The 12,352-nt window shown below is 42.9% G+C and overlaps 1 protein-coding gene across 6 annotated transcripts in view; it reads right to left on the reverse strand.

Annotated features, from left to right (window-relative positions):
* The window catches only part of LOC111873250 (carcinine transporter), a 44,300-nt gene extending 35,645 nt beyond the window's left edge, over positions 1–8,655 (reverse strand). Inside the window, exon 1 of one of the 6 annotated variants that reach the window (XM_023867799.2) lies at positions 8,635–8,655. The gene's annotated coding sequence lies outside the window, so the exon portion shown is untranslated. Of the gene's footprint in view, positions 1–4,185; positions 4,214–4,276; positions 4,447–7,254; positions 7,288–7,338; positions 7,357–8,634 lie in introns of those variants that run through there. The other 5 variants (XM_033755021.1, XM_023867801.2, XM_023867797.2 and 2 more) reach the window with 5 other exon arrangements.
* Between the last annotated feature and the right edge of the window lie 3,697 nt (positions 8,656–12,352).

The following is a 12,352-nucleotide window of genomic DNA, read 5'->3' on the forward strand; positions in this document are numbered from 1 at the left end:
TCACCATTCAAACTTTTAGAGTGATTAAAATAAGCAATCTTCAAGAGACACCCAGCGAAATGATAATATAATGCATTTATCTGGGATTAATGAAAAGGCAGACGTCATAATGTTAACCAGGAGGAGAAAACAATGTCCACCTGCTACCAGGCTGTAGTACCAGAACTGGAGTCCAGCAACAGATTTCGAAGAAAGCGGAATTCAAGGAAACAGCTAATACCGTGATCTGAATGGTTTGTGTAACACTAGAATGGTGTAAAGCGCCCAAACCGAGCAAAGAAGAAGTAAATTAGAGTAAATTACGTAGAAAAGCGGGTCCTCCGTCATGATTCGAACCGGGTATCTCTTAAATGTCAGTCACAAACAATTAAAACTTCTTACTGTAACAACTAATCGGAAGCGGAAGCTTTTGAGAAATGTGTACAGTCAAGTAACTGAGCAAGGGGGCGGCCTCCGTAGTCTAGGGGTAACATTCCCACCTCATGACTCAAGGTACGCGGGTTCAAACCCGGCGGAGGTCGTTGAATTTTTAAGGGCGGAAAAATTCAGGGAACAAGTCCTCCGGGAGGGACCTCTGAGCTAAATTACAGGCCCTTTCCCTCCCAAGTAGTCTCCAATGCCTCTGGTGGATGGGGGAAGCATCAAGGTACCGAGGGCCGACCTCGTTGACTCTACGTGGGCTGATGGCACGCACCATTACCAGCAGGGTATGGCGACACTAGAAATTAAATGGGGATGCACAATGGACCAATAACTGGTCTAAGTGCATGGGGTAACCCACCCCCTCTCATAATACGAATACGAACTGAGCAAGGGGGTTTGAGTAGATTAGAATGGCTAAATTAATTGGCCACTAAGAATATTTTTCACAGTAAACCAGAAAGTATGAAGAATGAGGAACTGCCAAGAGTGAGGTGGATGGAAGATGAAGAGAATAATTTACAACAGCTGAAAATGAAGAGATGGAGGGAAAAAAAAACAAATAAAAAGGTGAATAGGTACATGCCCCAGAAGACGACAATCTGCTTAGGGTGTCATATAGCCAAGGTGTAACTATTTCTTTAAAATGAAAATTTTCGCTTCCCCAGAGTCAAAATTTGATATTATAAATGACAGAAAATTAAAACGCAAGAAAGCAGGGGGTCCGAATATTATTATATAAGGGCCAAATATTACGACAGTTGTGCTGAGCCGAGCCGAGCCGAGCCGAACCAAACTGGTTGCTACGCAGCAGTGAACAACTCTCGGCAGCATAGACCGTTCAAGTGATTAGACCGCTGTGGTAGCGACTACTGCTAGAAATAAGGTATAATCTGCTGTACTGAGCCTGAACTGACAGAGGCTTTGTATATATTCTACATAGAAATAGAAAGTAAGATTAAATTTGTAAATATATGTAAATACTGACAATGGACTTACTAATACGGACTATGACTGACAAATGAAGAACCGACCTCTCGTCAGAGAGGGCGCTCCAAATGGATAGGACAGGACAGGACAGCAACTTTAATCTAAAAAGAAACATCTGGTCATGAGCCCCAGCTGGGGTTCGACACCAAGACAGACAGACTGACCGACCGTCAGTCGTAATGTGACTTTGACTTTGACTAAGGAGCAGTTAGTATTCTGGAGTATTCGGCGGAACAGAAGTCAGTCAGTCAGTCAGTCGAAGAAGCCGGGGGAAGAAGAAGAACTGAACGCGTGATGAGAAGATTTTACGTGTGATAATCAGTCATAGTGGTGATAACTGGGAAGGCTTTGTGTATTGGGAGTTTGTAACACAGTGACACTTTTACAGCTCCCATGTTATACTGTAAATAAGTGGAGACTACTGAAGGTAGAGTGAATAGACTAGCGTGTAGGGTGTGTACATTGTGTAAACTCGCAACAATGTTATAATTAATTGTAGTTACGACTTGTAGGTTGTTAATAAAACCAATCAACAATTCGAACGGCGTCCACAGTAGTCCAAACACGCTACAGTATTATTAAAATTATTAGTCCTATATTAGACCTTTCAATCTAGGGTAGTTAATGTAAAATCTGGCGATAAATTATGAGACTAAATGATAAATATGCGTGTCGTGGGCTACAAACTTCTGCCTTAATATCGCACAAATGTGATAGAATACTGATGAAATATGATATATCCTGACTTGTAACTCTTTATCGCCCAATGGCTACTGAACGCACTTAAAATTCTGCAGCATACCTGGAGAGTGCATTTATGTGCCTCATATGATTCTCAAAACAAACAGCGATTATTTCCCTAAACATCATTAGCCAGTTGAGCTTAGCAGCGGAGACGTAATATGTTTACTGTGAGTTAGAACTAAATTTTCATGCAATATATTACATTACAAGAAGCCACTTCTTCCAAGAACGTCCTAAATAGTAACTTAGAAAAATTCATTTCCTCTAGACACATGTAATATAGTGCGTTGCAATTGATGATTTACTGCAAGTAGGTGCCCATGCAATACCTTGTAATAGACCACTTCTTCCAGATAAAGGCCAATTAAAAAAAATCAGGCAACAACATCAATGCATATACCGGTCTAATACCTAACAATTGGCTACTTCCTCTTGAACCATGATATCACAGTATCATACAACAAGGTGGTTTCTCTAGATATATGCATTATTGTACCTTACAACAGACCACTTCTTCCAGATATGTGCCAGTACAAAAAAATCAAGCAACTTTCCCAGTTCATATGCCAACATACTCTCTTACAACAGTTCGCTACTATCAGACACATGCTAATATACTGACTTACAAAATGCCATTTCGTCCATGCACTAGCCTACAGCAGCAGCTATCATTCCTCGATCACATGACAAAAAATGTATCTTATAACAGCTTCCTGCAGGCATATGCCAAAGTAACACATTATGACTTCCTCCAGGCACATGGGAAAAGAGCAAACGGCAGTGATCCCCTTTCTGGAGACGCATTCAGTATATCAGAATAAAACAAACAGCTTCCTTCAACGACATGTCAATATAGTATGTCACAAATGAACCTCTTTCCAGGCACATGAAAATAGCGTTCCTTCCACAAGTGTACCGTACTACATCATGCAATGTCATATAGAGACGTACAAGATACTGCATAAGTGAGGACAGTTTCTCGAGGAACATACCATTATAGTATCTTAACAACAGATCATTTCCTCGAGCCATATGACAATGTACTATCTTAGAACAGACCTCTTCCTCCAGACAAGCTAAAACAACAGGTCCCTTCCTTCAGGCATTAGCCAAAACAACTGGTCACTTGCTCCAGACACAAGCCAAAACAACAGGCCACTTCCTTCAGGCATAAATCAAAACAGCAGGCCACTTCCTCCAGACATAAGCCAAAACAACAGGCCACTTCCTCCAGACATAAGCCAAAACAACAGGCCACTTCCTTCAGACATAAATCAAAACAACTGGTCACTTGCTCCAGACACAAGCCGAAACAACAGGCCACTTCCTCCAGACATAAGCCAAAACAACTGGCCATTTCTTCCAGACAAGCTAAAACAACAGGTCCCTTCCTCCAGACATAAGCCAAAACAACTGGTCACGTGCTCCAAACATAGGCCAAAATAACAGGTCACTTCCTACAGATATAAGCCAATACAACAGGTCCCTTCCTCCAGACATAAGCCAAAACAACTGGTCACGTGCTCCAAACATAGGCCAAAATAACAGGCCACTCCCTCCAGACATAAGCCAAAACAACTGCTCACGTGCTCCTGACAAAGGCCAAAACAACAGGCCACTTACTCCAGATATAAGCCAAAACAACAAGTAGCTTCCTCCAATTATAAGCCAATACAACACGCCACTTCACCGAATAGGGTGCTGTGGTGGTAACGCTCAAGACTTCCATTCGGAAGGTTCTCAGTACGAATCTCAGCCGGAAAGATTTTGTGCTTTTCTTCAGTTCTTTCAGGCAAATTCCAAGACAATACCTTGATTAGGTGAATTCCGCTTTCTTCCAAAATCTTTCCAATTCCTGACTATTCATCTGTCATCCTATCACGCAGTTCTGTACAGTTCTCATACTGAAAGCTTCCTTAACTAACCTACGGAGAAAACAAGCAAATTCCTCCAGAATCATGTAATATACAGTCTTAGAAAGGCCATTTCCTTCAGACACACGCTAATGTATTGCCATACAGTAGGCCTTACTTCACAATTTGACTCTATCCAATATTCAAGTAATCGCTGCACACAATCAAATGGTGCAGCGTCGCAGAATGAGACTTTAAATTGAGGTTACCGTAATCGGCAGCATTGTCAGTGACCATGTGTGCAATGTAGATATCTGTATCGTGTCACATCAAAAGGATACCTTATTATGTTTCATTGCACAAAGCTGGACTTCGTCACCGCACGAGTTCGAGTAAAAGGTAAGAAAAACGAAACTACGGATTCACAAAACTAGTGACATCCTCGCACCGAGCGTACAAAATATGAACTAACTATTTCTCACCGTCCTAGTTTCCTTTCCCCTTCCCCCTCCCATAAGCTCGTCACATTTCAAAATTAGATCACTTAACACCCCCATTTTCCATTACATCTTCCCCCTCTAGTCGAGCCCTCTTCTGGAGTTCCTGCTTTAAATTGTTGTTGAAACTATATATGGCGTCATTTCAACTCTGCACATACTGCATTGTTCTTATGCTCATGTAATATTTATTCAAGCAACATGTTTTCCAAATGCTTTGATTGTATTTCCGTTCCTCTTAATAATCTCGGTGCTTGTGTTCTGCAGGCAGACTAGTTGTATATAATGTCACGTGTCACACTAACTAAAGACGGTGTTCAAATTGGCAGTTGCATTTATTAATAATATACAGGTCATAATTATAATTAATCATTACACTTTTGCTATTTTAACCAATGTACAATTACTCCACATTAATCTCGTAAGTATATCTGCACTAGTCTCCACAGGTTTATAATACGGAACTATAACAGTCTCACTGAATCACACACTCCAAATATTACACATAAATAAGGTCTTCTAATCACTCGTTAAGTTGTCACAGGCCGACTTCTAGTTCTTCAACTACGAACTTCCCGTGGCTATCTCCTTGCTTGCTTATTCGCTTGCTTCTGCCGCTATTCTTCCTTACTTATAACTCCTTTACTTATATAGCAGAAGAACGGACATGGACCTACAGTAAACACATATCACGCGATCGCTATCCTGCCAGATTAATTGACGCGTTGGTCGCATTTACAGAAAATATATGTCACGTGATCACTATCCACTGTTTTGACATCAGTGCAGACACGGAAAACACAGCTTCCCCTATTTTTGCGTAACCTAGCAATGTGCCGTTTTCCAAGAATCTGTCTTCGCTGGAAATTATTTACCAAACCGTTGCCTAGCAATGGGTGTGCATGTTTATTTTTAATTTCTTTAATGACACTCTTAGTCATTTACACTATATAGCGTTGAACGATTCCATTACGATGAACAATGCATTCAGGAAATTGTGGAAAGTTGTGATGTTAGAATAATTTAGGGCAATTTACAGGAATTTGGTTGACTGAACTGAGGAGACCCACCAAACAGCTCAAAGAGGGCAGTCGTCCCAGTCGAGATTCCAACCGGGCACATCCTCACTACAAGTCAGAAGTGTAACCGGTTGTGGATTTTCTTTTATTGCTAGTGGCGTGAGACTTAGTCCCTTGCAATGGCCGCGCCATAGCTCAAGCGATTAGTCGCTGGTTTCGCAACACGGCGGCCCGGGTTCGATCCTGGGTCTGGTCAAGTGGGTTTTGTGGTGGACAAAGTGGCGCTGGGGCAGGTTTTCTCCAAGCACTTCGGTTTCCCCCGCCAATCTTCATTCCACCAATTGCTCCACAATCACCCTCACCTATCATTTAGGGTTGGTACATTAGGCCAGAAGTGGCCGCAGTGCAAGGACTTAGTCCCACCCCACTAGCAATAAAAAGAAAGTCCCTTGTATTACGGCCACTTCTGGCCTATTGTACCAGCCGCAGAAAATAGGTGAGGGTGATTGTGAAACAATTGGTGGAATGAAGACTGGCAGGGGAAACAGAAGTAATCGGAGAAAACCTGCCCCAGGGCAATTTTGTCCACCATAAATCCCACTTGACTAGACCTGGGATCGAACCCGGGCCGCCGCGATGGGAAGCCAGCGACTAACCGCTTGAGCTATGGCGCGGCCAACCTGTTGTGGATTTTAAGAGAACTAGTGATAAAGCAATTGTTATACTTCTCTCTTTGAACGTCATCTCTCGCCGTAGGGAACAAAATGACTTGAAGGTTTATGAGAGCAGGGAGCTGAACAAAGGCGAAGTCGCATTCGCATACAGCATGTTATTGAAAAGGTTCCCTTTACACTATATAAAAGTCCTCTGTGATTCCAGTCTTTGCATAGCAGATCATCCCTATCTTATGCTACAACGGCAGGTTAGTCACTTCAGAGTCAGAGTCAGAGTCAGATTTACATTGCGACTGGCGGTTTACTGCAAATCAGTTTGTCTTGGGGCCAAGCCTGACTCTCAACTAACTGTCCTGCTTATAACAAATCAGCACGGACCACACAGAAAAAGACGCTCGTGTTTCGATTTGTTGATGTGCAAACATGTTTGTTTGCGAAGCCGTTACTCAGTAACGGCTCTTGTATAGATTATTCTTTCTCAGTCGTTGCTTATCAGCGGGTCTACGTGCCACAATATGCAGTATATGTGCGTGTTTTAAATTTAAGGTATTAATATGGGAGATAGGAGGCCAATGGATTCTGAACTGAATGGTAACAAACAATTGGTTATTTCTTATCTACACGTCCCTAGTACCTCTAATCCTGTCTCATCCGGACTGTTCCTTCGTGATTGCTCTGGGTATAATCTTCCAGTCAGAGGCAGTCTTCGTTTTCCGAGAGAGGCCGTCCCTCCATACACCGAACAGCCCGAATATAGAGTGAGATTTTTTCCAAATGTTTTTTTTTTTTAAAGAAGGATCGCCATTTCTCGGGCCCCTAATAATAAGCATGGCTTTAAAAACAACGAATATACTCATTCCTCACTGCAAATACTTCCACTTTTATTTCTCCTCCTGACGACGTGTTTCGGCCTCAAATGGCCATCATCAGGAGTTCTCTCTACGCCAAACAGTCGCATTATATAAAATGTTCACTTATTTGTATATATTTATATATTTGTGTTTTTAAAGATATATAACTGCAACAGGATGCTTAAATATAATAAACATGAACTTACTTCTTTTTGCTTACAACCCTAGAATTAAATGACATGATAATTTTAGTCAAATTTTTTCTCTTCTCGTCTTACGTTCGGACTTACATGATTTACATGTCAATACAACTTTCACCGACACTTGAGTTACTCTTCTACCCTGAAGATGGAGGTAGCACTTTCTTCCGAACTGTCGGAAAACTTCTACTAGGCTACAAGCCGTAACATCCAGAAAACAGCTATGTTCATTGGCATCGCCATGAGACCCTCGAATACCACGTTTGCTCCCTTCTGTGGGCCTCCGTTAGTTCACTTGGTGCAGGCAGACGGCAGTCCCTTGTACGAGCATGCGCGTCCTCTTTCGCACGCAGCCAATAACGGCGAGTGTCACTCAGTTACATTGGGGTGATCAAAACGAGAGTGACATGAAGAGACTATCGGGGAAATGCGAAATGCAAATAGATCAGTTGTGGGAGCTTCTGAACATGGAAGCCAACCTTCACTTCGGAAGCCAATATGGCAGGAAGATTTCTTTATAAAATTTTTATGTTCAAACTTGTTCCCTGTCTCAGGCATTTTTAAAATTTACGAAGTTTTGAAAGCTGGATCTGGTATACAAAGTGGAAGGATCTTGTAGAGATGAGCCCTTTGGGCAGACATAGTCCCAATCGCTTCCGAAGGGTCCTGTAATTTAAATATACTTAATACTATGAATAATGAAAAATATAATTTTACTATGAATAGTAGAAAATTATTGGAAACCTTTAGAGATCAGCAATTTTTTTATTGATTATCATTTTCTCATTAAGGACTATATCCTATGGACGTAGTCCCTTCTTCTCCTTTTGAAGAGGAGAAGACTGATATCTTCATAATGAATAAGATAATTGCTTCATGTTTAGGCCTATTGTAAATGTTCCTAGTTTTGATCTAGCCTCACAGAAAATTGGGACACGTGATAGTTTAGTTGGTTGAAGCTACAAGCCTGCAGGTGGCGGGTTCTGTTCCCAATGAAGTCGCTTGATTTTTCAATAGACCTATACACTATGGCCCTGGGGTTGACTCAGCCTCTAACAGAAATTAGTACCAGAAATCTTCCTGGGATGAAAAGGGCGCCCGACGCGTAAGGCTGATAACATCACTGCCATCTGTGAGCCGACTGTCTAGAAAATGTGGGAGCCTCAACATCTCTCAACCCTATGGGCCGCCAAGGCCTGTTACAGGAAGAGCTTTCCTTTACGTATACCTCACACAAAATATCTTCGTAACATGTTCAAGAAAATTGCAAATGTTACATTTGGGCAATTCCAAGATGAATATCCATCAACACAGTCATCAGATATTTTGTCATTTGTCGAAGAGCATGCACAGGCATATCGCCCCTTCCAGACTCTTAAGACTCACCTGCTAGAGTAGATGTTGGAATTGGCGCCCTCCATTTTCAGTGCGTGTTACATCAACGAAAGAAACTTTGGCACACCCTTTCAAATAGTCCAGGTGTCTCACGGATCACGTCACATGCAACAAGTATTCTGGCCAACAGCTCGAGTTCATTATCCACAGGCGTGTCGTAGATCAGGCTTTTCACATGGCCCCAGAAGAAGTAGTTCAGAGGTGTCAAGTCTGGGGATCGGGGTGGCCAAGGCACTGGGCCTCCTCTTCCTATCCAACGACCATGAAAAGCAGCATCCAGGTAGTCTCGTGTTACAATGCTGAAGTGTGCAGGCGCTCCTTCATGCTGTATCCACATTTTCCTCCGCACAATCAGTGGTACGTCTACAAGCAAAGTTTGAAGGATACCTTCCAGGAACACCTTGTAAAAGGGCCCATTGAGTCGCGGTGGTAGAAGGAAAGGCCCAATCAAGTGATGGCCAATGATGCCCGCCCGGACATGACAGAAAATTGCGCCTGGTGGTAACCAACTACAGTAACGTTGGGGTTTTGGTCAGCCAGAACGTGGCTGTTTCGACAGCTGAACCAGCCATCCCTTGTAAACTGCGCTTCGTCTATGAAGAACATGTGATTCAGGAAGTCGGGCTGATGTAAACACTGGTTCAGTATCCACTGACAAAATTGAACTCGTGGTACGAAGTCAGCTGGACCTACGTCGTGCACTCACGTTGGATGATACGGATAAAGTTGTTGGCCGTACAGGACCCTCCAAACACTTGATTTTGATGTCCCCACAATCCTGGCAATGGCACGAGTGCTGGTGGATGGCTGTTCTTCTATGCAATGCAGTTCGACATTGAGGCTCCAAGTTTAAACGAAATGATTTTAAATGCCGCCCTAGCGCTGCTATTTTACTTTTGCGGACATGAGTTCCTATTTCAAAGTTATATAGGGAACCCTCAGTACGCAGGGCACGCGGTAGCGTAGTTGGTTGAGGCACTTTGCTACAAGCCGGACGGTCGCGGGTTCAAGTCCCTATGAGGTCATTGGACTTATTTCAATTCACCTAATCCTTCCGGCCGCACTATGGCCCTGGGGTCGACTCAACATCTAACAGAAATGAGTACCACGAGTTAATTAAATAATTTTCCTGTGGAGTAAAGCGCGGCCGGCGCGTAAGGCTGACAACCTTACCGCCATCTTTGAGCCGACTGTCTAGATAATGTGGGACCCTCAACGTCTCACAACCCTATGGGCCTTCACGGCCTGTTACAGGGATAACTTTACTTACTTTGCTTTATTTACGCTCAGTACGCTCAGGAAGTATGGCACCAAACTCCTGGGACATCCTGTATAGGCTCGAATGGTAGGATAACTGAAGCGTGATGAACGGGAAAGGATTTGGGCGGTCGTAGGAGTGGCCTCATAAAAGGCATTTGCCCGGAGAGACTGAGTAAACCTGCAAATAACTGCACGATAGCTGGAACCCTAGCCATGATTGGAACTGAGCACCTCTAGAATGCAGGCCTAGAGTATTCCTGCTACATCAACTAGTTTGGTTTCAATTAGTCAACCTACTTTTCAAATGATGCTTGCCAAAATTTGTTTTTCCTTGGCACTACAGCGCCAGTGGGCCTAGGCCTACCTCCATGAACTTCTCCGGCAAGTATTTATACAGATTTTAAATCATCTCTACGAGCATCATTCCTGTAGGAGTCGGAAAGGCTAATTGCCAATGCTGTCACACCAAAAATTATTTAAACTATTAGAGAATTTCTAGTACGCTGACCCTCAACGTGGCAATTCTTGACTCTTCTTTGAAGTCACTGGTTCATTTCCCGTATTCGAGTGTCCTGCTCGGACGACTTCCAGGAGGACGGATGATCCCTGATCAGTACCCTGTGAATGACGTCAATATTTCTTTCGTCGCCTCCCCCCACGTCCCTAAAACTTTTCAGACTATGTGGTTTATTTAACAACGCTGTCAGTAGCGAAGGTTACAGCAAGGTGAAATTATACATGCATGATGAAAAGGAAAAGTATATGGAAAGAAGAGGTTGTGTTCTATTTCAATCTTCTGTCCATTATACTGTAAATGCTGAGGAAACCCATGAAAACCCTCTGTCATATTCGATCCGATCATCTCACGAATAGATGAGAGTAGCGTTACCGTCTGAGCCATCGTGGTAGGTGGAACTTATCGAATTAAAACCCCAGTTTATCCTAACGTTCTACAGTGAACACGGAGTTGACCATTAATTAAGAACTGTAAAGTCAGTTTAAAAAAAATGAAGGTGTACAGAAGGAAAAATATGCTCCAGCTCTGTGGCGAGTTTGCCGATTCTGCAATCTTCAACTTTCTTCGTACCTAGAACTTTAGTCGGCGAGGGCCCGGAGGAAGACAAGTTTCGGGGACCGAGATGTAAATGATAGGGTAGGAGGAAGCGCACGTGAGGGGAGTAGCGGATAAGGCAGGGAGGGTGCCGCTAAGGATGCTCAATCTCATTTCTAAAGGGCCGAACTGAGTAGGTATCTTCCTTTCTCACCTGAAGACGGAACAGATCCAGTTTCCGAAACTTCTTGTCCTCCATCTATTACCTAAAATTCCAGACTATGGAACAAGTCCAAATCCCCGGTCATTCTGAGAACTAACCACTTCTCAAGAAGGGATACATCCCCTGAAGTTAGCTGGCTGTTGGTGAGTACTGAAACCATCAACTTTCAGTGTAAATCTCAATGGCTGACGTAGCAACAGTTTTTCAAATATGTTCTCAAGCTGAAAGATAGAGCTGCGAGCAACAAGAGTCCTGTGACCCTTCAGAGTTCAAGGCAATCCTGCACATCAGCGTCAGAGGTAACTGATCGGATTGCGGTGGACTCATGCGGCAAGTGAGGACCTACGTAGGTGCATGATAATAAGCGTAATTTATATGTTAGCATAAATTCTTCTGTTTGTCACAAAATACAAAGTGAAGAATGGTTTTGTGGCAGTGTCGAGATCAACAGTCCCTTCTTCCCTCTTGAAGAGCAAGGGCTACTGTTTAAGAAGTGTGGACAACAGATATAATACTTTATAAATTAACCAGTGGGCACCTGGGGCTCTTTCCCCGGAGGCAAAGCGACCGGGTTGTGAAGGTGCCCATTCACCTCCACATAATTCCGAGGTAGAGAATACGGGGCTCCACACATGTCTTCATGGCGTACTGTTTCATTAAATAAACACAGCGAGAATTTTACATTTTGCCTATCTTCTGGTCTTCCGGGACATAACTTCGTGTAATCCGTTGAAAGTTAACTGACATTTCGGAGGGACATGTTACTTCCATCTTCAGCGCTGAAGAGTATGCCAAGGAAGAAACCAAAATGAAGCAGGTAGCAAAAAATTTCTAACTATAACACAGTTCGTAAACTAAAATATAAAATAATGTTAACCAGTAGAAGTTAAATTCCAACCCATTTTAGTACATATAATATACATACCCGGTGTATCCACTCAACTTCCACGTATTTACGCTAAATATGTTATTCATTCATTCATCAGTAATCTGTCAGACGACAGGTCCACAGTCTCTTCCAAAACAGTTTCTCCTCTTAATGCGATCTTCTGTTTTTGGAAAGAGACTATCCAGGAAAAGTGATAATGTGGTAGTTTTTCCATTTGCTTTCCACATCGCAGTACAACAGCCGTTCAAACCACTCTGGTCACGCCTGTTGCTATACGAACTTGAAC

The sequence above is a fragment of the Cryptotermes secundus genome, unplaced genomic scaffold (assembly GCF_002891405.2).
Source record: "Cryptotermes secundus unplaced genomic scaffold, Csec_1.0 scaffold21, whole genome shotgun sequence".
Classification (NCBI taxonomy): domain Eukaryota; kingdom Metazoa; phylum Arthropoda; class Insecta; order Blattodea; family Kalotermitidae; genus Cryptotermes; species Cryptotermes secundus.